General features: G+C 35.4%; 1 long non-coding RNA gene across 1 annotated transcript; it reads right to left on the bottom strand.

The window, feature by feature from the left end:
- Positions 1-2,029: 2,029 nt before the first annotated feature.
- On the bottom strand, positions 2,030-11,212 carry LOC143258197 (uncharacterized). Its single transcript, XR_013032184.1, has 4 exons — positions 10,975-11,212; positions 5,709-6,148; positions 4,824-4,895; positions 2,030-3,031 (listed from the first exon to the last, which is right to left on the bottom strand). It is a non-coding gene; the product is annotated as an uncharacterized LOC143258197 (long non-coding RNA).
- Between the last annotated feature and the right edge of the window lie 11,308 nt (positions 11,213-22,520).

The following is a 22,520-nucleotide window of genomic DNA, read 5'->3' as shown; positions in this document are numbered from 1 at the left end:
GCGTAGTTTTCATAATATTCAAGTGGGAAAATTAGTATCATAAATTGATACACATTACTCACGAAGTAAGACGTTGTCTGTTGTTTTTGGATTTCGCGTAAAGCTACACGAGGGCTATCTGTTCTACCCATCGCTAATTTAGCAGTGTAAGACTAGATGGAGGGAAGGCAGCTAGTCATCACGATCTACCGCCAACTTTTGAGTTACTCTTTTACCAACAAATAATGAGATTGACCGACACATTATAACGAAATCACGGCTGAAAGGGCAAGCATGTTTGGTGCAACCGAGATTCAAATCCGCCTCCCTCAGATTACGAGTCCAATGCCTTAACCCACTTGGCCAGACCGGGCCTTCTGATATCTCTATCATTTGCTTCTATAAATTACATGTTTATTTTCTTGTCACAAAGAAACTTATTATCTACGTTCCACCAAAAGCTGTTACCAATTAAAATTATTTGATACTTAGAAGTATCAACTAAAAGTTCAAATAAACGTAAGTGCGATAAAGAAAACAAAATGCAAATGAAATACAAAAACTATCACGTTCATATTTTCTATCAACTTTTGTATATGTCACACACAGAAGAAACTAGAGGAATTTGTCACAAGTCCAAACCTCATTTTAGGACATGGCTTAACCTCCAGTTTGAGACATAATTAAGCTCCAGTTTTCAATGAGACTAAGCTCCCTTTTGTGAGGCCTGGCCTGCCCTCGTGAACAAGGCATTTGACTTGTAACCTGAGTTCGAATCCACGTCACACCAAACATGCTTATTCTTTAAGTAGTGGGGGAGTGAAAATGCGACAGTCAATCCCATTATTCGTTGGTAAAAAGAGTAGCTTAAGAGTTGGCGATAGGTGGTGATGACTAGCTGCCTTTCCTCTAGTCTTACACTGCTATGTTGAGGACGACTAGTGCAGATAGCCCTCGAGTAGGTTGGAGCGAAATTCAAAACAAAATAAAAGCAAACCCTTTCGTGAAATGTATAGCCTCTACTATGGCACAGAGCCGAGCCCCATTTTGCAGCATGCAAAATCTTTCTCAGACAGGTTACCATAGAGCAAATTGTCCAATCTTAGGGTGTTCATAACAGGGAGTAGGAGAGACGCACGTCATTTTTTTCACTAGAGGACTTTACAGTTTCTTGAAGAAACGTAATCTTGTTCTCCCAGCTGCAATCCATTCACTAACTTTAATAATTCACAAGTATGATAATTAGTTACCGGGCCTAATGTAGTTAAACATATCGCAGGTACCCGTAAGGAACTGGATTCACTAAAATACGTAGTTTGTTTACAGAAATTGCTATCGTTTTATCTAGAAACTCGATGTTTCTTTTTGTGATTCTCGTTCCAGTGCAGGCAGATTATCAACATACATAGCTGATTGCAACACTTCAACAATTTTCATCACATTATATTCAAGGTGATAACTCCCTTTATATGATCACTAAATAAGATAACATTTTACTTAACGACTCAATTCACGAAAATTATTACTGGTAACAAAACTAATCACTGAAAACACTTCGAATTTGCGCTTCTTAATTAGGTACTTTTTTTTTTTTATAAAAATTATAAATACAGACGACAAAAGCATCAACCTTTTCACAGACATCCTCTAGAGCATACAAAGCAATAGCGAATGTAGTGCCACTTTCTTGGGGAAGCCAAGGGGCTCTCAATATGTTTTGTAAAGATCGGGTAGGCTTCCGTTTTATATTGTAGGTCAGTCTGTTGAAGCTAGAAACGCCACTTAGCTTTGGCTTCATTGTGATCTTGAAGAGGCTAAGTCTAGAATTTCATATGCTCCAGAGAAAGATTATCAAGTAACGTAAGTAAATTATCTCTATTTTGGTGGTGATGACGGCACTTGTTATTCATCGTCTGCACTATGTATCCCAGCAACAATCTGTGGATGGCCTTGCACGTAGAAAACAAGTGTCTGTACTTGAACACCACCTATGAAAACATGAGTAAAGTTCGTAGCCTTGCTCATGCATTTGCCTAATGCAACATAACTGTACAGTTTCTTGTTTGTTTGTCGTTTTTCAACAAGAAGACAACCTTGTAGGCTTAAACATTTCCTCCATTCCAGGTAAAGACAGTACCTTTAAACAGTCTTTAATATTTATAAATACATAACCGTACAACTAATACACAATGAACAATTAGAACGTAGAAACCTGTATACTTTAGCAGGTGAAAAAAAAAAGGCGTATAATGAAAAAACCACATCAGACCAGAAGCATCAATTAAACTACAGTTACAAGGAAAGAAGCGACTACGTAAGTCTGCATATTGTGGAAGAATAAAAGTAAACTACATAAAATTCACGAATGTTCCTCCAGTAAAGGAAGACAACTCGTCTACAGCCTCGTCTAACATTGAAACATTTTTAACAAATGATTTTTCTATCTGCAACTAGAAACCTAGGCTTAGGATGTAAAATCTCAATTCCAGTTGGTAGCCATTTATACTCGGCTTATTATTTAGACTAACATTTAACTGTAGTTTCTATTAGTGTCCATTCTGGAATAATTCTTCTCGGCATCTTTTATATAGCTTGGGCACAGAATAAATTCCTGAACATAGATCCGTGGTTATTTTGAAACCGGTAACCTAAATTGTTTCCGTGAAAAAAAACATAAATTTAACAAAATCCTCGAATTAACTAAAACTACTTTCAAACCACACGCCCACACAAGTTTATTTCACAAGTTTCTAACATTTTTCCTTTTTGGCTATTCTTATCATACGCTTGATGACCTTAGTGTTATTTCCCCAAAGTATTACGAGATTCGTTTTCAGCCCGGTCTCTCTTTTATCGCCCATTATTAAAACACGATTCTTCTTGTCTTTCATAGAGTCCAACATCTCTCCACAACAGTCCGTCATGTTAGGGTGCTCGAATGTTGGGGCAACCAACTCCTCTTTTGCCATCAAATCTTCGTTAAAAGTCAGAATTCGTTATCTCTCACACTTCATCTTACCCTGTTGAATCCCTCGAATTCTGGTCTTGATCACTAAAGGTAAGATAACAAAGCCACGTTTTAGAAATTACCCTGAATAATTACGTACTATTAAGTACTTAGAAATGATTACAACGCGCACTAAATACGACAGCAATTTATATTCAAACAGCGAGGACCCCTTTCGTGCATGATGACAGCTTGTTCCTACTCATTATTTTAATAGTAATATTCCACATTTTTAATGTTCTCATGTACGCGCAATATAAAGTGCTATGTTATTGCTAATAATCCTAATTTTTAGGCATTCCCTAAACATGAAAATCATACGTTTCTTGTTCAATACCACGGATTTAAATTTTGTCACTGAGAAACCACTCCACTCGTTGAAATTTTTCGTTAGAAACTATTTATCCAAATTTTCACGACGTTCCATCCTCGAACTGTTGTTGTCAATGTATAAACCGAAACCGGTAGCAGTGATGATCCAACTGTTAACAAGTGCGAGACAAGTTAATAACTAACAAACACACCTTCCATAAGATCTCTTTCCCACCCTAATACATGTAAAACAACTCTTTCTATAATACTGTTAACTACACTTTTTTTTTACACTTCCACCTCCAAGGTTGACTGATCGAGAACCGAATTTTTCGTATCAAATTTATCACACAAGTGAGAGCTCGCAAGATGCGTTACTTTTAGAGAAAGACGATAGCACGTGTTTTAAGGAAACTGGTCCACTTAATTTTCTTGCTCCATAAAACTTACATATTTCATTAGTTTCGAACTTCAACTACCAAATCCAACTAGCCAGCCTCAACCGTTCAACTTATGCCAAATATTTTCTACTTTCACTGAAAAGTAACATTACCTACTGGTTTAATTTGTATTTAATGACAACATTATTAAACATATCTGAAACCGTAAATACATTTGGACTACTGACCCAATGGTGGGCAGCAGACACGAGCGCCTTAAGAACCATCATCCACTCCAAGTGGTCGGTTGTCACTCTTATAACACAACTACAATTAAAAGTGATAAGAATGTTTCGAACGCTACTTTTCAGTTAAAAAGTCCAGGACTCTCCGTGCACCTTCTTACTAAATAACAATATCTCAAGCCTCACATACTTACAGGATTAAAAAGTAAAGCTGTTGGAGTCATCTTAAAATTGTACCGCCAGTAACAAAATTTTATGAGCTACAACATTAGACGAGTATCACAAAATTGGGGATAAAAGACACGAGATTTTTGTTAAAGTGCTTTGGCTCAACTATACGTTTCCTAATACGTCAGAAGTATTTATCAAATTGAAGTCGAGGTCTTAGTTACTTCAGTTTTTGCATACGCTTATACTTGCTCTGTATTCAAGGAATACAACAATGTAAGTTCAGTTCACTGTTGTCCTCGGTTCACGATAATAGTAGACCAATGATATGAGAACTATGTCGATATTATTATTTTAATTCTTCTCTGTTTGTTTTTTGAATTTCTCACAAAGCTACTCGAGGGCTATCTGTGTTAGCCGTTCCTAATTTAGCAGTGTAAGACTTAACGGAAGGCAGCTAGTCATCACCACTCACCGCCTACTCTTGAATTACTGTTTTATCAACGAATATTGGAATTGACCCTCACGTTATAACGCCCCCACGCCTGAAAGGGCCATGCCAGGCCTAATTCTTTTCTTCCACATTTAATTCACCACTTGTTTTACAGATAGAATGGACATACAAGAGATGTATTAATCAAAACTTTAGTTTTAACTTGGTTTCAAAATATAGAAACACAAATCCTGAGAACAACATTACGTAGAAATACTGCTGATATCATAAGTACTTACCGTAGTCTGCTGCACAAAACTTGCTTAGCAGGTTTTCTAGGGTCAGAGGTTGCTTGCATCCAGCGCACCACACTGAGAGAAACAATAAATAAAACAATAATAAAGACATGCGTTTATTAAGATACTCACAACTCCAATGTCATAAACTGACATTAAGAATACTTTTTAAAATTATAAATCAAATATTACTCAACCGTTACTCATTACCAAACTTCCTGTGTTACTGTAAACGTTTATCAAGTTTTACGCCACCTGCAAATAAAATATTTTTTTAAAGTTACTTCGACGTTCAAGGTAATAAATATTTTTTACTTTTCCGAACTTTGCTTCTTTATTGAACTTAAATAATTTGTTAGACCTGGTTAATAACAATAGTATTGTACCTAGAACCAGGGATTTTCAACCAGTATTATATGAAGACTTTGGAAACGATACTGCAGGTTGTTTTTTTTAAACAATAGTAATAACAATTGCATTTAATAATTTTTCTTTCTTTCCTTTATAAAAACTACCGTAAGAGTGTTTTGTTAATTATCGCGTCAACACTGAGTGGCAATTCTCCGATTTAAAATAGGTTTTGCCGAAGGAATCTGAAACTGGTTTGTACGCAATAATTTGGTTTAGTTATGAAGCATACAAGAAGAATAGATTAAAAATCGACGATTTTGAAGAGTTCTTTTTACACTTATCAAAATTTCTTTATTTCAATTTTTCTGAACCAATGAAAATATCCTGAAATAACATTTACTTATCTCTACAATGTTTTGCTAGCAAATTCATGTAATGATGTCACGGGAAACCAAATGTTAAAATACGTTAAAAATTTGCCTTAGCTTAAGTGTGTGTGTGTGTGGAAGAAACTTTTTAGTGAGCAGCGCCACCTACCAGGAGCACTTCGCTTTGCGTCTCTTGTCTCCTTCCTTCCTCTTCTTTTGTGTCCCGGTCGTTTGGTCCTTTTCTTTTTCCTTGAACGTCGCAACGGGATCTTACTTCTAGTTAACATAATTTTGAAAAAGCTTTGAGATTCGAGAAGTCAAATTTTTTCATGGTCTTTCTGATTTTTCGAATAGCTTTATTTGCCTTATTTCATGGTGTGATCATAGTCGGAAGCAAACTGCCCTAATTTTTAAGCCCCATTGCAAGAACTCGCCCTCTAGTGTCAAGTTTTTCAATCAGTTCACCACAGCATCTAGACATGTTAGGATGTTTGAAGACAGGTGCTTTCAAATCAATTTTTGATACTGTTCCTTCTTTCATTTTGAAGATTTTCGTTTTTCTAAACCCCAACTCTTCGTTTCGTAATTTTTGAACACTTGTTTTAAAAACTAAACCGGAAAACCATTTTTAGAAAACACGTATATATAACTTTAAATTAATAAAGCTTACACTTTGTTAGAAACGACTGTAAGATACCAAGGAAACTCAAACTACAAGTTTCTTAACAAAATAACGTTGGTTAAAAAATTATTAATTTCCAAGGCATGATTTAATACAAGTTTATCACACAGGAAATTACCATAATAAAGTATATAAAATTTGGTACACAAAGAAAAAAACATTATATTTTAAGGATGAAACATTTTTCGCACAATTTAGAGATGGAACTAGACGTAGAAATAACACGAAAGGTTACCTTAACTTTATTCCATCTGTTTCTTATGAGAGAGAAATATATTTGAGCCTAATCTTAAATCTGCGTCCCTACACTGAAGGATACAATTAGGGTTTGATACACAAAAATAAATTAGCAATCGAAATGGTTTGGTTTGTTGTGAATTGAATTCGAACCTGCGACCCTCGAATTACGATTCCACGTGACCATGCCGATCGAAAATGAAAATAACTTTTAGCAAAGTTTTTAAGGAAACAGAAAACACCTTCATGGCCAGCAGATGGCAGTATATTGGGTGTGCACTCTGTGTTTTTAGCAGGAAAAAATAATAATAACAACAATGTTCGGGGAGATATTTTGTCAGTTAAAAAGGCATATTTTTACTGCATGTTCATTTGCTAAATTTCAGTAATTTCAGCCATTGTTGTTTTCTCAAGTTGGCTGTAAATTAAATATTTTCTGGAAAGTCTTGGAAAGTGACACTTTGTAAAATACAGCAATCTGTATTTAATTTGTTACACACAGCCAAGATAGAAGAATAAAATATACACGTTTATAGCTAAGACAAGAAATGTAATTTCTTGATGACGAGAAACCAACTCAAAATAAAAATGCATCTCAGAACGGCTTGTATGGGTATTAACAATTTTACCAATAAAGCAGAGAACAACGATTGACCTTTCTAGGTCATCTTCAGAAAGGTCGAAACGTTGTTCTCCGCTTTATTAATAAAAGTGGAAATTTATTTTGCAATGAGTCTGATCGGTATAATCTAATAACACGACTTTGTAATCAGTATTATAGAAACTGTATCTGATACTATCTTTTTTCAGGGTAACAAATTAACTTGCATCACAAGACAGTGGGAATCTTTTGTGGAGAAACAAAGAAGCAAATATTACAGTATCACTGGAGCAGTAGCTGGAAGGTCCACGGTAGAAGTAGTATGGGTGTTCAATTTCCCCCTCCCCAAATCAGTTTCCGCAATATTACTCCAAGTATTACACTGCAGAATATTTATAGCATTTTAGGTACACCATAAAATCTACTGATGTAAATTGCCCTTAATTCCCACCAGTTAATCAAGCAAATAATTATCATCCATTATGTAATTTGAAAGGGCAATATCCAGCGTCATTTTTTCAACCTGATGTCGTTTCACGGGAGGAAAAAAACCTCTGTCACATGATCCCCTAAAATTCAAGGAGACTGAAGGACAATGAATGTGTAAGACATCCTTTTCAGTTAATCCACTCTTCTTTAAGAAATGTGTCGACCTGTCGGAATGAAGAGAAAACAGTGGAGAACAAGAGGCACCATCCGTTAGACCAAAGTCATGACCCAATGCTAAAACATAACGCAAAGAGATGTAGTTTGTAACTTCCAAAGTTTGTGTCATTAATAGGTATATTCCATGAGGCATTAACGTTAAAAAGATGTTTACTCCTACCAACACCATCTTTTCATCACCATCATGCGATTCATATTCCAGATTGTCTTCAATTGAAGAACTACCTGTTAACTGTCAAACTCAAGGTGACCTAAGATTTTTTTTGCTTGTTTGTTTTTTCCAAAGAATACTGTCGTACATAGCATTTGTTCATTCGTTGTGTTCTTGTCACCAACTCATTTGAACTGCTGTACTCTGGGACGTTAAGAGTCCAATCTCTGTACAACGATATATCGTACAGTTGTGGCTGAAAACACAAAGTTCAGTTTCGGAAGACGGTAAACTATGAATGTAGCTGGTCTGAAACGACAAAGTTGCCATCTGTTTGTGTTACAGATAACTGTCCGTTTTGTTCAGATGTCCAATCTTTAGGGTCATTGATTTAGAAGGAGATCCACAATATGATTAATGAACTTCTGGATGAAAAAACAAGTACATTCTTCTTTAACTCATTATGTACTTTCACTTACAAATGTTACGCTTTGTAAAGACAGTCAATAAGCAGCCATTATTTTCAATCACATGACTGGTTATCAAAAATGTAAAACAATGGATCGAGGTTAGTAAGGGGTATTACGTTACGAGTATGATTCTTTTTAGATTTTTTACCCAACCGGTTTTAACCAATTTGAGCCAAGAGTTAGTTTTAATTGACTCTGGTCCTTCTGGCACTCGAGATCGGTAGTAGTGATGCAAGGTTTTGACTTTGTTTCGTTTTCCTAATGTAATAAGAGTACTCCCGGCTCCGACATTTGATAAGATCGAATAAGACTAATAAAAGGGTGTGACGACTAACAAGTCGTTTAATGAGAAAGAGAAAGGTTCGGTTAATTTCGAGGATATTTCTTTTAAATTTAAAATGTATTCTGGGAGGTAAACATTATTAAAATGAGAATAAATAAGACCTATTTTAATTTTATTTTCATTTCAAAAACCTACAGAAAATCTGGGGAAGTTCTAAAATTAAATACAAAATCCCCAAAATCTATCAGACATGAGGGTGTGGGGGGGAGGTCTTTATCTTATAGTTATAATTTCAGAAATTTAAATTTTTTTTAATCGTTTCATGCATTATAGAACGTTCAGTTTTTGACCTGCGTTTTCTTGCAACAATAAAGCCTCATAAATAGCGTGGTCATACTGTAAATCTGAGGATTCAAAGTTCGCGACCCGTTACCGCAAAGATGCGATCGGAACTTTAGGGTAGCGGGTGCGCCACAAGATTGACAGTCAAATCCTACTATTCGATTAGATACGAAATACAAGAGTTGACGACGAGTGTTGTTTACACGCTACTTTCGCTATTATCTTTCAGTTCCAAATAAAGATTTTCTATACCCGATAGCCGTTGTTTGGTTTTTTGAATTTCGCGCAAACCTGCTCGAGCTATATGCGTTAATTGTCTCTAACACAGAAATGACAGATCAAAGGGAAAGTGGCTAGTCAACATCACTCGCCACCAACTCGTAGTATACTCTCTACTAAAAATAATAGGATTTATTGTGCATTATAAAATCCCCAAGGCTGAAAGAGCGAGAATATTCGACGATGGATTTCAATCTCGCGACCGGTAGGATGACAGTCAAATCCCCTAAGTCCACTAGTCCCTGTAGCCCTTGTTTAACCGAAATAAACAAAACTCTTCACTATGCCATACAATATCATGTTATTCGACGCACATTAATTTAAAGTCTCAATCATAAAACAATAAAATATTTGACGTTATTTCATACACGAATGAAAACTTTCCTTCTATAAAATTTAACGTACGTCATTTAAAACGAATTTTAACTTAACAATAAAAGTACGTAGTCCAGCACAGGAAAAGTATATCATTAGTGTTTTACACTCCTTTTGACAAAACAACTCAAAACAATAAAAAGTCTAAACCGTTTCCCAACTTGTAACTTGGGGTCGCTACATTTTAAATGCCTATTATTTGCTCCTGTTGCTGCCCAAACCAACTTAATTTTTAAGAATTGCGTATAACATGGCAAAAATATGTTAATAATGTAAAATCTGCGAATGCATTATAAACTGCATTAGTATTAAATATAGACATGAATAAAGAAGAGCGAATCCTCAATAGCCGCGGGACTTGAAATTCTTTTGGGCAGAATTAGAGTAAAGTAGATTTTTTGGTAGCTACATTTTTTAGTCGCCAACAATACAAAACGTGGAACACATGTATGCTCAATTCAGGTTTATTACTCATCGAAATTTCTGCCAGAACACCCTCAAACTGAAAGTATTTTAGTCAGAATTAGACTAAGTTTATCTTAGAGCCATTGGGCGTGGTCACATACATGAATCGAAATATGAAATTAAATATGAAATCGGTCAGGAGTTGCCAGCTAAAAGTTTGTACTTAGAAAAATAAGATAAAAACCGTTTTACGAGTCGCTATGCCGCGGCTAAACTTCACGTTAGCGTCTTCCAATAAATAGATGAGATGTGCGTCTATACAAGTTTAAACTGTCTGATAAGGATCTGTTCTACACCGGCAGGCTTATGTTATATAGTGACACATAAGAGCATGTGAAGAAGAATTTATAACAACAAAACAAAAGTACGAAATAGTGGGCAAGAGCTTAATTCTCCGAAAGGGGACTAAAGGCCCCTTGTTTTAACTATGTGTGTTGTCGGTCAGTCAGTCAGTAAATGCTGAAGTGACGTCGCATAACATGTATTGTCGTGGGACGTTGTAAAATGTGCGCATTCTGTTAATTACAAGAATTATGCACTCTATTGGTCATAACGGCGAGACACACTAAAAGCAAGAAGTATTTTATTTTTTCTTTTATTTACTCGTAAAATAGAACACTTTCGAGGGCCCTGCGCAAGTATATCAAATGGGCACGTTCGGGATGAGTAGTGGAATAATATGGGTATGAACAAAAGTGAAGTGGAATGAGTAGTAGTGACCGAAGGAGGTAGATTATAAAAGTAAGGATTGGGCTGTCCAAAAGTTCACTAGTACTGTAATACAAAAGAAAACAAACAAAAAGATGGAAAAATGTTAATAATTAAAAAGCAAGAGAATAAAATCTGTATACTTACAAATTTGTCTCCAGTCGAAATATACTTACCAAAATCTGCTCGACAAAAATTATCAATCATGTTTTCATACGTATCTGGCTGGTTACAAGCAATACAGGGTACCGGTTCTAGATGAACAAACAAAAACATATTACATCAACTTACTTAATGCCTTCAGTACGGTTCTATTCAATACCTAACTAGTTAATACAGAAAAAAAGTTATACAGTTAAATAAAAAGTTACAAATGCCCTCAGCAGGTTAAGTGTGCGACTGTTTTCAATTTTGTTTTCCCTTATATCTTTCCTTTTATATTTTTACATAGAATCATCGCACGTGTTCTTTAACTATCAGAAATGTAATGTATCCGTTATAAACCATAAAATAAAGATTGGAACTTTGAAAGTTACCACGTCCTGTTCCTAGTTTATCACTAGCTCATTTAGCTTCTACTGAAAGGAGATCACTCATTCACTCTTCCTGAAATAATTTCGTAATGATGAAAATCTACTTAATAAACTAAATACATTAGAATCACAATAATATTCACGTCTGATTTCATTCACATAATGACGGCCGGAAGTAATATACACTAAAATCGGTAGAATCAACCATTATCAACATCTTCGGATCAAAGCAAAATACTTAAGATATTTTGTAGCTAACTTAATATACAAAAACTTGAAATGACTGGAACGCATCGATTTAGCAAGTGGAAACCATTTATCTATGACGACATTTTTAGCCGAAATCCGAGAGGTGTGCCAGCATTCGAAAAAAAGTCAATTCGCTCTTCTTCCACATATACAAAAGTCAAAGGTTTGCTAATAAACTGAACACACCGAACTAAAAAATTCGACGTTCTGAATTTTAACCTAAAGTTGTGGCTATTAGACTCTGTCTTTCAACTTGGACGTAAAGGGCAGTGTGGGTACTTTAAAACTTGGGCAATCGTCAGGTTTTAAATGACCCGAATTGAATCTCAATTACTAATCTTAGAATTTAAAGAAAGTGTGACAACAATGCAGTCTTGAGAATGGGTATCTGGTCAGTGAAGTGAAGTTGTTTTCAGTATAGAATAACGCAACTCTACAGATTTGAAGAGATGAAACTTATGCTTATTTTATACATACATACACAGAAACACACAGATACATACATATAGCATTTAATTATGTATTGTGCACCTAAAATATTAATATTTAGAACCACTTGTCGATTTTACCCAAACAGAACCTGGATTCTCGGGCGTTGTTGTTGTTGTTGTTTTTTTTAACAGCAATTTCAGATTTTCTACTCGTAGCGACCTCTACTGAGTGCTGGATATACAATATATTTAGCGTTAGCGTTTTTATTTAGTTTATTCAGAAATTTAATTATTTAATGATTTAGTTTTCATAATAGTAATGTTAAAAATTAATTATTTTTAAGTCGATGGTTATGACATTTCGTTACGTAACTCTGTTAGAGCCGCACGTTATGTATGTAGTTCAATTGTAATTTGACGTCACATTACTCGAACCTTCTGTATTTTTCTCCTTGACTTCAAGTGAGTATTGTTACATCAACGTCTAGTAGTTTGTAGAAATAAATGCTCTATTCCTTAATTGGGTGGTGTATACAGACCTAGTGAACGCAAGTCGGAAACAGTTAAGTCAGTGAGAGTAAAGGTATACTTTGTGATTGTTAGTTTAGTCGTAAAGGAGGTATTTTAAAGCAAGTTTAACACAGCTAAAGAGAATAATTTGTTTTTTCAAACGGTGTTCTAAACTAACTGTACACGCCTGTGAGGGAGTTAACAAAAATGAGAATAGAAACTTTATCGCTACTCTGTTTCTTACTATACAATCCGCCTTAACTGGATTCTAAAATAATTTTAATCAGTCTGTAATAACTTTTGACAAGAAATATCGAATCATTTAATTTTAAATACAACTGTGATGCCCTACAGTGAAAGATTTTGTACGTACGTTTGAGTTGTTTTGAACATTATTTTAAAGCAAGTTAATTGTGTGTCATCCGTTTTTTGTTCATTTCCACCAAGTCACAGGCACCTAGTTAAAAACAATCGGTTCCTACATACATTTAAAAACACACCAGACACTTGTATTAGATTAGAAAAATATTTTTAGCCAATATTTTTATGACACAAGTTGAAACACAAGCAATTAACACAGCATTACATCCACCACTATACTGGTACAGATATGTAGATGACACGGTTGCCGGATTCAAATCTACAGAACACATACTTAATTTTTTCAATCACATTAACTCTATATATCCCAACATTAACTTCACATGTGAACAGGAAGAAAGCAATCAAATATCATTTCTTAACCTCAAAATTACAAGAACTGACACACAATTCAAAACAGAAAATCACCCATACTGGACTATACATTCCTTGGGACTCAGCACATGAAACAAAACAAAAATTCAACATACTAAGAAACCAAATAAACACAGCCATAAAACTATGCTCACCAGATAAAATTAACGATGAATTAGACAAAATAAAACAATACTTCACCAACATCAATAAGTTTCCTCCACAAACCGTAGAAAACATTATACGCACACACCTAGACAGAAAGCAAAATCAACCAACTAAAGTCAATACAGCTCACGAATCAAAGAACCACGAAACCATATACTGCTGTATGCCATATATTCCTGACATCAGCAAACAAATAACCAACATTTGGCAAAAATTAGTAACAAAATATGACATTCCAGTTAATACCAAATTTTTTCAAAAACCAGGCACAAAACTGAGGTCTATACTATGTAAAAACTACACTGACAAACACCACACCAACATTATTTATAAAATACAATGTGATAACTGCCACGACATCTATATTGAGAAACAAGTAGAAAATGGAAACCAGATTCAAAGAACATAAAAAGTCACCTTCACACGTTTTCGAACACTGCAAGTCAAATAAACACAACATAACCATAGAAAACACTCAAATACTAAATAAAGAAACAAACATAAACAAACGCAAAATTAAAGAAGCCTTACTTAAACAACAACTTAAACCCAAAATAAACCAATATAAAGGAACGCCTTTATACCTATATTAATATAATAAAATAAATAAAGTTATATATTCAAACATCTAACACCGCCCTCTACATTTCGACACATAGTTACACAACCCCTTTCAAACATGTGGTCAGCTTCCGGCCAGTTACCTCTTTCTTTGTGAACCTGACGATGACCGAAGAAGGTCGAAACGTTGTTCGCTCTTCTATGTAAAATATTTTCTCAACCCAAACGAGCCGTTTTTGCATATAAATTGTGATATTTTGATGATTGTGTGTTTTTAAACTGCACATGATAGAACATTCGTCATGAACACTTGTGGTTCTACATCCCGTCTTCATTACGATTTTTTCGGAACATGTTTGTTTTACTCTGTCAACCAGCACACTATGCATGCCATGCCTTCACCCAAGATAATTTGGTTTGTTATTCATTTGGCGAAAATCTAGTAGAAGGTATCTTCGCTAGTCATCTCTAATTTAGCAGTATAAGAGAAAGCAAGAAAGGAAGCTAGTCAACCTCACTCACCGTCAACTCTTAGGATACTTTTTCTTTAACCAACGAATGCTGAATTAACACTACCGTCATCTCGGACAGTATTTGCTTGCTAGGACAAGATTTTCCAAATCCTAAGGCTGTCTCTCTGGGTAATTTTAAATTATTACCTTGTCCGACGTTTACAATAACAAAAGGTTAAAATAAGTTTTTGTTGTTGTTTTTTTAATGTCGCGCAAAACTACACGAGGGCTATTTGCGCTAGCCGTGTCTAATTTAGTAGTGTAATACTAGAGTGAAGGCAGCTAGTCAACACCACCCACCGCCAACTCTTGGGGTGCTTGTTTACCAACGAATAGTGGAGATTGACCATCACGTTATAAGCCCCCACGGCTGAAAGGGTGAGCATATTTGGTGCGATGGGAATTCGAACCTGCGACCCTCAGGTCACCTGGCCATGCCGGGTCGTAATACAAGAGTTACACTTAGTTTTACTAAAAAATGAGATAAAGACACGTACATGATTTTATATCTGGAATTAAACACGCAGTGGTGAAATAGCGTAATCAGCGTGTCAAACATTAAATTCACACCACAAACCTTACTCTTATTAAAAACCAGATTATTTCATTTCATCCTGAGTCGCTATTTTTAAAGTTAAGTAAAGCAAGAAGCTAATTGAAGCTGATGTTTGTTGTTTATTAGGAAGCTATGAATTACAGAGACGCAAAGTCATGCGATAAAAGTTAACGAAACCGAAGCAGACAGTACCGTGACTAAAAGATTTCGACACCCACAAAGTACATACACACATAGCACATAGCCCGCTTTGTTCAACAACAAACGATATATTTAATATAATTAACGTTCTGGTTAATAATTTATGATGAAACGCAGTCTGTTTGTTTTATTTTCATTCGAGCGTGTGCATTTATCCAAAATCATACTTTAACGTCAATGATAAAATATATGAAGTTACAAATCTTTCTTCTTGTAATCAAAATACATTTTAAATGTTAATTATTACCAAAATACATGGCCCAGCTGAAATCACACGACTCGTATTTCATGCTCGGTGATTAAACTTAGTTTTTTAAAGAAGTGGAACTCCGTTTTGTTGTAATAGCATAACGCTACAGAATTTTATATATGTAAAAACGGCTGGTATGGGTTGAGAATTTTTTTTTTTTATGTAGAGGAACGAACAACGTTTCCACTTTCTTCGGTCATCGTCAGGTTCACAAAGAAAGAAAGGTAACTGATCGATAGCTGACCACATGTTTGAAGGAGATTGTATAATTGAGTGTAGGAATGTAGAAGGCGTGCTTAGATGTTTCATTATATTTATTAATATAGGTATAAAGGTATAAACAAACGCAAAAGTAAAGAAGCCTTACTTATACAATAATTCAAGCCCAAAATAAACCAATACAAAAGAACACATTTATACCTATATTAATAAATACAATGAAACATCTAAGCACGCCTTCTACATTCCTACACTCAATTATACAACCCCCTTCAAACATGTGGTCAGCTATCGTTAGTTACCTCTTTCTTATTGAACCTGACGATGACCGAAGAAGGTGAAAACGTTGTTCTATCCTGTACATAAAAAATTTTTCTCAACCCATACCAGCCGTTTTTATACATGTATTTTTCTCTACAAGTGGGTTTTCTCATAATCACGGTTACAGAATTTTGTTTTCCTTTCAAACAGAAGATCAGGAAGACCGATAGTTTGAATCCACAAAAGGCAGAACGTCGTTCCGGAACGTTCTAACATGAGTTAACCCCTTTTAAGGACAAGACCCTCTTTTAAACAGTAAGTGTACATGATCGTTGTTCTTCCAACAGAAGTGCTAGCACTGTATGGGTGAGCACTCTCTCCATCCTGTGGTATAAGCTTCCTGTTAATCAACGTAGTTCGGCTCGCATCAAATAACTTTCTAGTGCGATGGATTTCAAACACGGTCACTGTCAAAAGATACAGCCGAGGGGCAAGAAACGATCGAAAAGACGTAGCTAACTTGAGACGTACGTTGTGCGAGCTATAAACACACCCATCTTACCAATGGTCGCCGAGTAGAAATCTCTGGAAAGTGGAACTTTCTATACCCCAAACCAAACAGTCTGGAATGTCACTAACCTTACAACAACACGTGCAAGTCGTCTGTATAAATTACATTTTGATCAACTGTAAGAGCATGACATACGAAAATTGTAATGGTATTTTACATTTGACTACCCCCTTCCCCGCCTTCTTCCCAGTAATATTACGTGGCTATGAACTCACCCTCAAGTAACAGCAGTGCTTCGTTCGGCTCTAAAATATACTACAAACTATTTATGACTACAGGGTTACAAAACTTGAACGAAAATATCATCAATACTGATTAATCCCGCTAAGTGTAACTGAGATTCCCCATGCAAGTCTTACAGTCTCACCGGTTAAAACTGGAATTTTTCAACCTGGATGACATCGTGTATACACATGGGCTAAGCGATTAGTTCAGAAACCTTCTTGAATTTAAGGTACAAACTGTCCCCAATTATTCAATAACTGACCAGAAACCGACAGCCAAAGGCATTCTCTCCATTTAGATTAAAATAATGGAGCTTAAATGTCACAGCTAAGAGCGTAAAGTTTATTAGCAGCATTACGTCTCGAACTCTGCACCCTCAGTTCGCAATTTGACGCTAGACCATAGTCGGCCCTCACACTCTCGTCAAAATTAGTCCTTATAGAACAGACCAGTGTTAAGATCGTACACCAGGAGAAAATACCAAGAAAAAGGAAACCATTGCAATTAAAAACAAAATCTGTGGGACTCCTGCAGGCTAAACAGTAATACATGAAGAATGCAATCAACAGTGACGGATTATCTCTCCCACCACAACGAAACAACCGCAACCAACATTGTTTGTAATTTTATTTCATCTATGAATTACCCCGAACTTTGGTTAAATACAAATTTTATAAAAAAATTCTTATTTTTGTATTAAAATTCCATGAACGTTTAATCAATGGCATAATTCAAGATTAGAATTATAGCTCTAGTTTAATTTTTCAATTAATTGAAGGAAAAAAATTTCGTTTTACAATATTTTTCACTTTTTTGGGGGTGGAGGTAGGGGATTACCAGGCAAAGATACGAATTCTCATAATTAAATAATAACTAGTTATACATGGTTATCTACAATTATGTTTCACATTTTAAAATTTAGTAATTTAATACATAAAAACTACCACTATGCAGTTTTCAGTATTTTACAGCCTTACTTAAACAGAAACTTGACATGCAAATAAGAAGAATTATAGCTGTTGGGATTTAAACCCACGATGTCCAGGTTTTTACAACCATTTAGTCCATCATGGTCGTAATGTTTAACTTTAGAACTGGTTAGAGGGCGGTTTTGTTTGCTTGTTTGTTTGTTTGTTTGGAAATTTCGCACAAAGCTACTCGAGGGCTATCTGTGCTAGCCGTCCCTAATTTAGCAGTGTAAGACTAGAGGGAAGGCAGCTAGTCATCACCACCCACCGCCAACTCTTGGGCTACTCTTTACCAACGAATAGTGGGATTGACCGTCACATTATACACCCCCACGGCTGGGAGGGCGAGCATGTTTAGCGCGCCGCGGGCGCGAACCCGCGACCCTCGGATTACGAGTTGCACGCCTTACGCGCTAGGCCATGCCGGGCCCGGTTTTGTTTGCAATAAGTTTTTTGTCTCCAACAATACTTATGTTTTATTTGTAAGTTAATACGCAATGTGTTTTAGACGAAGTAAATTTCTAACTTTATAAATTTCACGTTATTAGAGTAGCCTACTAAAATCAATTTACCTCATTATTAGAGGTACTTTATGACGTTACTATGCTAAAATCCGGGATCCGATCTCCGCAGTAGTGGAGAGAGTTTAAGCAGCCTTCAGTGGGATAAGAAAACGACAGAAAACAATACAGTAATGTCTTGAACGTTTTCGCTCCAGAACGTTATTTCTGTTTTACAGTGGGCGTGTTACATGAACATATATTAATACAACATTTCTTTAGCGGAATTTATTCAATACCTGCCGAGGCACGCCATCGGACATAGGGTATCTACCACTGTCACACCTGTCTGTCTGTCCCTGTGTGTGTGTGTGTGTGGTTTTATCTATTACTAAGATGTGCACAGTGTGTTGTAATTTTATTGTTTTGAAGAATGATTTATTAAGATTCACATGGCTCGGCATGGCCATGTGGTTAAGATGTTCGACTCGTAATCCGAGGGCAAAGGGTTCAAATTCCCCTCACACCAAACATGTTCGCCATTTCAACCGTGGGAGTGTTATAATGTGACGGTCAGCTTGTAAGATAGTAGCCCAAGTTTTGGCGTTGGGTGGTGATGTAGAAGAGTAGAAGCATAGTAGAAGAATTGGAACAGAGATGTTCCGTAGACCGTAAAATTATAATGCTCCCACGGCTGAAAAGGCAAGCATGTTTGGTGCGATGGGGATGCGAACCCGCAACCCTCAGATAACGAGTCGCACGCCTTAACACGCTTGGCCATAACGGGCTGTATACGAAAGATAAAAACTACACTATAATTGCATTTAAACACTTGGTTTGACACGTTATCTTCTGAGAACGACAGTCGCTTTCAGTTTACTGATTTAAAATTCGCTTGTCTTTCATAGCGTGATTTAACTATAGTTCGTTCGTCTCCCTTAGTTCATTAAAAATTGATCCGGTGTTTAAGACGTTCGACTCGCAGTCTGAGGGTAACCGGTTCCAATTTTCGTCACACCGAACTTCTTCGCACTATCAGCTGTTGAGATATTGTAATATGACGATTAATCCAACAAATCGTCAGTAAAGGAGCAACCCAAGGTTTTGTTTGTTTTTTGAATTTCGCGAAAAGCTACACGAGGGCTATCTCGTGTAATTTAGCAGTGTAAGACTAGAGGAAAGGTAGCTAGTCATCCCCACCCTCTGCCATCTCTTGGGCCACTCTCATACCAACGAATAGTGGGATTGACCGTGATCTTATAACGTCCCCAGGGCTGAAAGGGCGAGTATATTTGGTGAGACAGGGAATCAAACCCAAGACCCTCAGATTACGAGTCGAATGCCTTAACTGCCTGGCCACGCTGGGCCACTATATTAAGGATGGCTAGCACAGATATCGATCATGTAGTTTTGGGTGAAATTCAAAAGAAATCAAACCATGATGATTACTTGTGATTTGTGACTAATCCGTCTCACCAACTTTAAATTATAATAAAAAAATTATGATAAGAAGTAAATCCCAGGAGTTGACTTAGACCTGTTGAGATCCTATGCCAAATAGACCTCTATGCACATAAAGCAAAAATTTCAATAACCTTGTTTCAAAGTCCCTCGTAATGTAAGGTTCGGCATGGTCAGGTGGTTAAGGCACTCGACTCGTAATACGAGGGTCGCGAGTTCGAATCCCCGTCACACCAAACATGCTCGCCCTTTCAGCCGTGGTGGCGTTAAAAAGTAACGGTCAATCCCACTATACCTAGGCAGTAGGTGGTGGTGACAAGCTGCCTTTCCTCTAGCCTTACATTGCTAAATTAGGGACGGCCAGCGCAGATGGCCCTCGTGTAGCTTTGTCGCGAAATTCATAAAACAAACAAACATAATATAAGCCTGAAGTTATAGCTTATGTAGCTCGAGGGGAAGTCCCGCCATTGGTGAAGCGTGATTATAGGTTAAAACCATTATCTTATTGTAGAGATAAAGTACGTTCAAGATTTTCGTAGTATTGCTTTTTGGTATATAAATCTATATTACTTTGTAAAGTATACATTATCTTGCAGGCTGCTCAGGTTAACTTGGGAATACTTAATATACTTTGGATTGAAGAAGATGAAGGAATAAGAAAAGGATTTTCTGCGATACCGTGAACAAATTCGAAAACAACAAGTAAATTATCTCTTTATACTTTAAATAAGGAAAACTCACAAAATTCCTTTTTTTATATTAATCTTCGAATTATTCTGTTTAATTGTGTTTTGTTTTAGTGTTATTTTACTTGGAGCTGTGTGGAAAAGCTTCGAATTACAATTATAAATTAAATGTAAAATATAAATTATATCTTTGTGTTTTACTATTGTGTTTAAAGCAGCGTTACTTTCAATTTTAATACTCGTCCAATTTCTATTTTTGATAATTTAATCTCTGTTTGCATTTTAATATGTCATTAAAAATTAAAGCATGTTTCTTAATGTTGTCTTTGTTAAGCTTGGGTCATAAATTTTTAATGGAGTTCTGAATAAATAAAATATACTTTTTTCATGTATTAGGTATTCCTACCATTTTTTAAACTGTTTGTTTGTTTTGAAATTCGAATAAAGCTTCTTGAGGACTATCTCTGGTAGCCGTCCCTAATTTATATATATCCAAATATATTGGATATATAGATATTTAATTTCAAGTTCAACAATAGTGACAGATTATAGGAATGTAACTAAACAATTAAAACGTAAGAAAAGACTTTTCAAGATGTTCTGTACATGTAATTCTACAAAAATTGAAATTAAATTAAATATCTATATATCCAAAAATGTTACAAAAATACATAGGCTTTCATAGGTTGTCCTAACTTTTTAACATGACTGTATGTACTTCAAAAACAAATATTAAAACTATCTGTGACTATCTGTTTTAGTTTTATTTACTCTTGAAGCAGAACACTTTCAGAGACGCTGTGCAATACATCTACTCATATAGAAAATACATAATCTGTAAAACTCTTCTCTCAACAAATAAATCACATGCAGAAAACCGATTTCTAGCCAACATCATTGTAAACGACTCTACATTTTATTAATAATGGAAACTGTTATTAAATAGTTTTATGTCTTAATTAATACTATAAAACTGAAACTCCAAATGTTAAGAATGAGTTATAAAACCTGGTAAATCTCTACATCGACTTGTAGAAGGCTACGTATTCCAAAACCGGACCACAAAGCTTAGAAATTGACTACAAAACCTAAGAACCATTTACTTTGGCTAGCAAAGAGGCTATGTACTCCAGAAATGAACCATAAGGTCTGAAGCTATAAGTAAGTTACATGGTTTAGAAATAGCCTATATAATATAATACTGGTCTACGTAGCCTAAACGAGAATTATATATGATCTAGGAATGAGCTAAAAAATCTAGTAATGTGGATACAAAGTTTCTTTGCTTAAGATATGTATCCTAAACCACTTTTGAAAGAGAAAAATTTAGAAAAAAATTTTAGCTGACTCTTTGTGGTTAAATAAAATACCTTTTTTTAAGAGTTTTTTTTCTTCCGTTATGTCATATTATTTTAGATTTTGTCGTAAGATACGAAGAGTAGAGTTGTATCCAACTTATTATGATGATAAGCTGTTAATAAGTCTTTTTGTTAGTTTAGTAAACGCTTAGATAGATCGCACTAAAAATAAAAGAGTTACAGAAACATACTTAAATTTTAACCTTCTGTAGTCTTTGAAATTAAAATCTTTATAGCTACAAGATAAAACTTGTTGAAATATTTCAACATTAAATGTCGTTCTTTGTCCCTGTATATTTCTATTTTATTTCATATTTGTCATATAACTATTTATCTCTACTTATTTAATATATGAACATGAAACTATTAAAAGTAACAAAAATAAACATGACAATAGGTGTTACGTAAATCAGTTTAATTTGTTACTTCGTCTGTCTATCCGCTTTGTCACTTTCACTGTATTGTATAAACGAAGCATCGAAACCAATAGTTGTAATGTTAAAGATCACACGAAATCCCAGATCTTCTCCTCTTGTTTTTTCTTTTTCATGCTCTTTTTCGTTAGTCCGCTATGGAATTTATATCAAAGTTGTGTAAAAACAGTGGTTTATATCTGTTCATCGTCTTTACGAGTAGTTGCTTACGAGGGCTTACGTACAATGCTAAAACTCATCAGCTGAGTTGGTCATAATGGCTGACAGACATCTATCCAAAGTGTAACATTATATGTAGTATGAAACATTTTATTACGCGTTGATAAACATTTT

Source organism: Tachypleus tridentatus, chromosome 7, assembly GCF_004210375.1.
Source record: "Tachypleus tridentatus isolate NWPU-2018 chromosome 7, ASM421037v1, whole genome shotgun sequence".
Classification (NCBI taxonomy): domain Eukaryota; kingdom Metazoa; phylum Arthropoda; class Merostomata; order Xiphosura; family Limulidae; genus Tachypleus; species Tachypleus tridentatus.
This window is presented reverse-complemented; position numbering and strand designations above follow the sequence as displayed.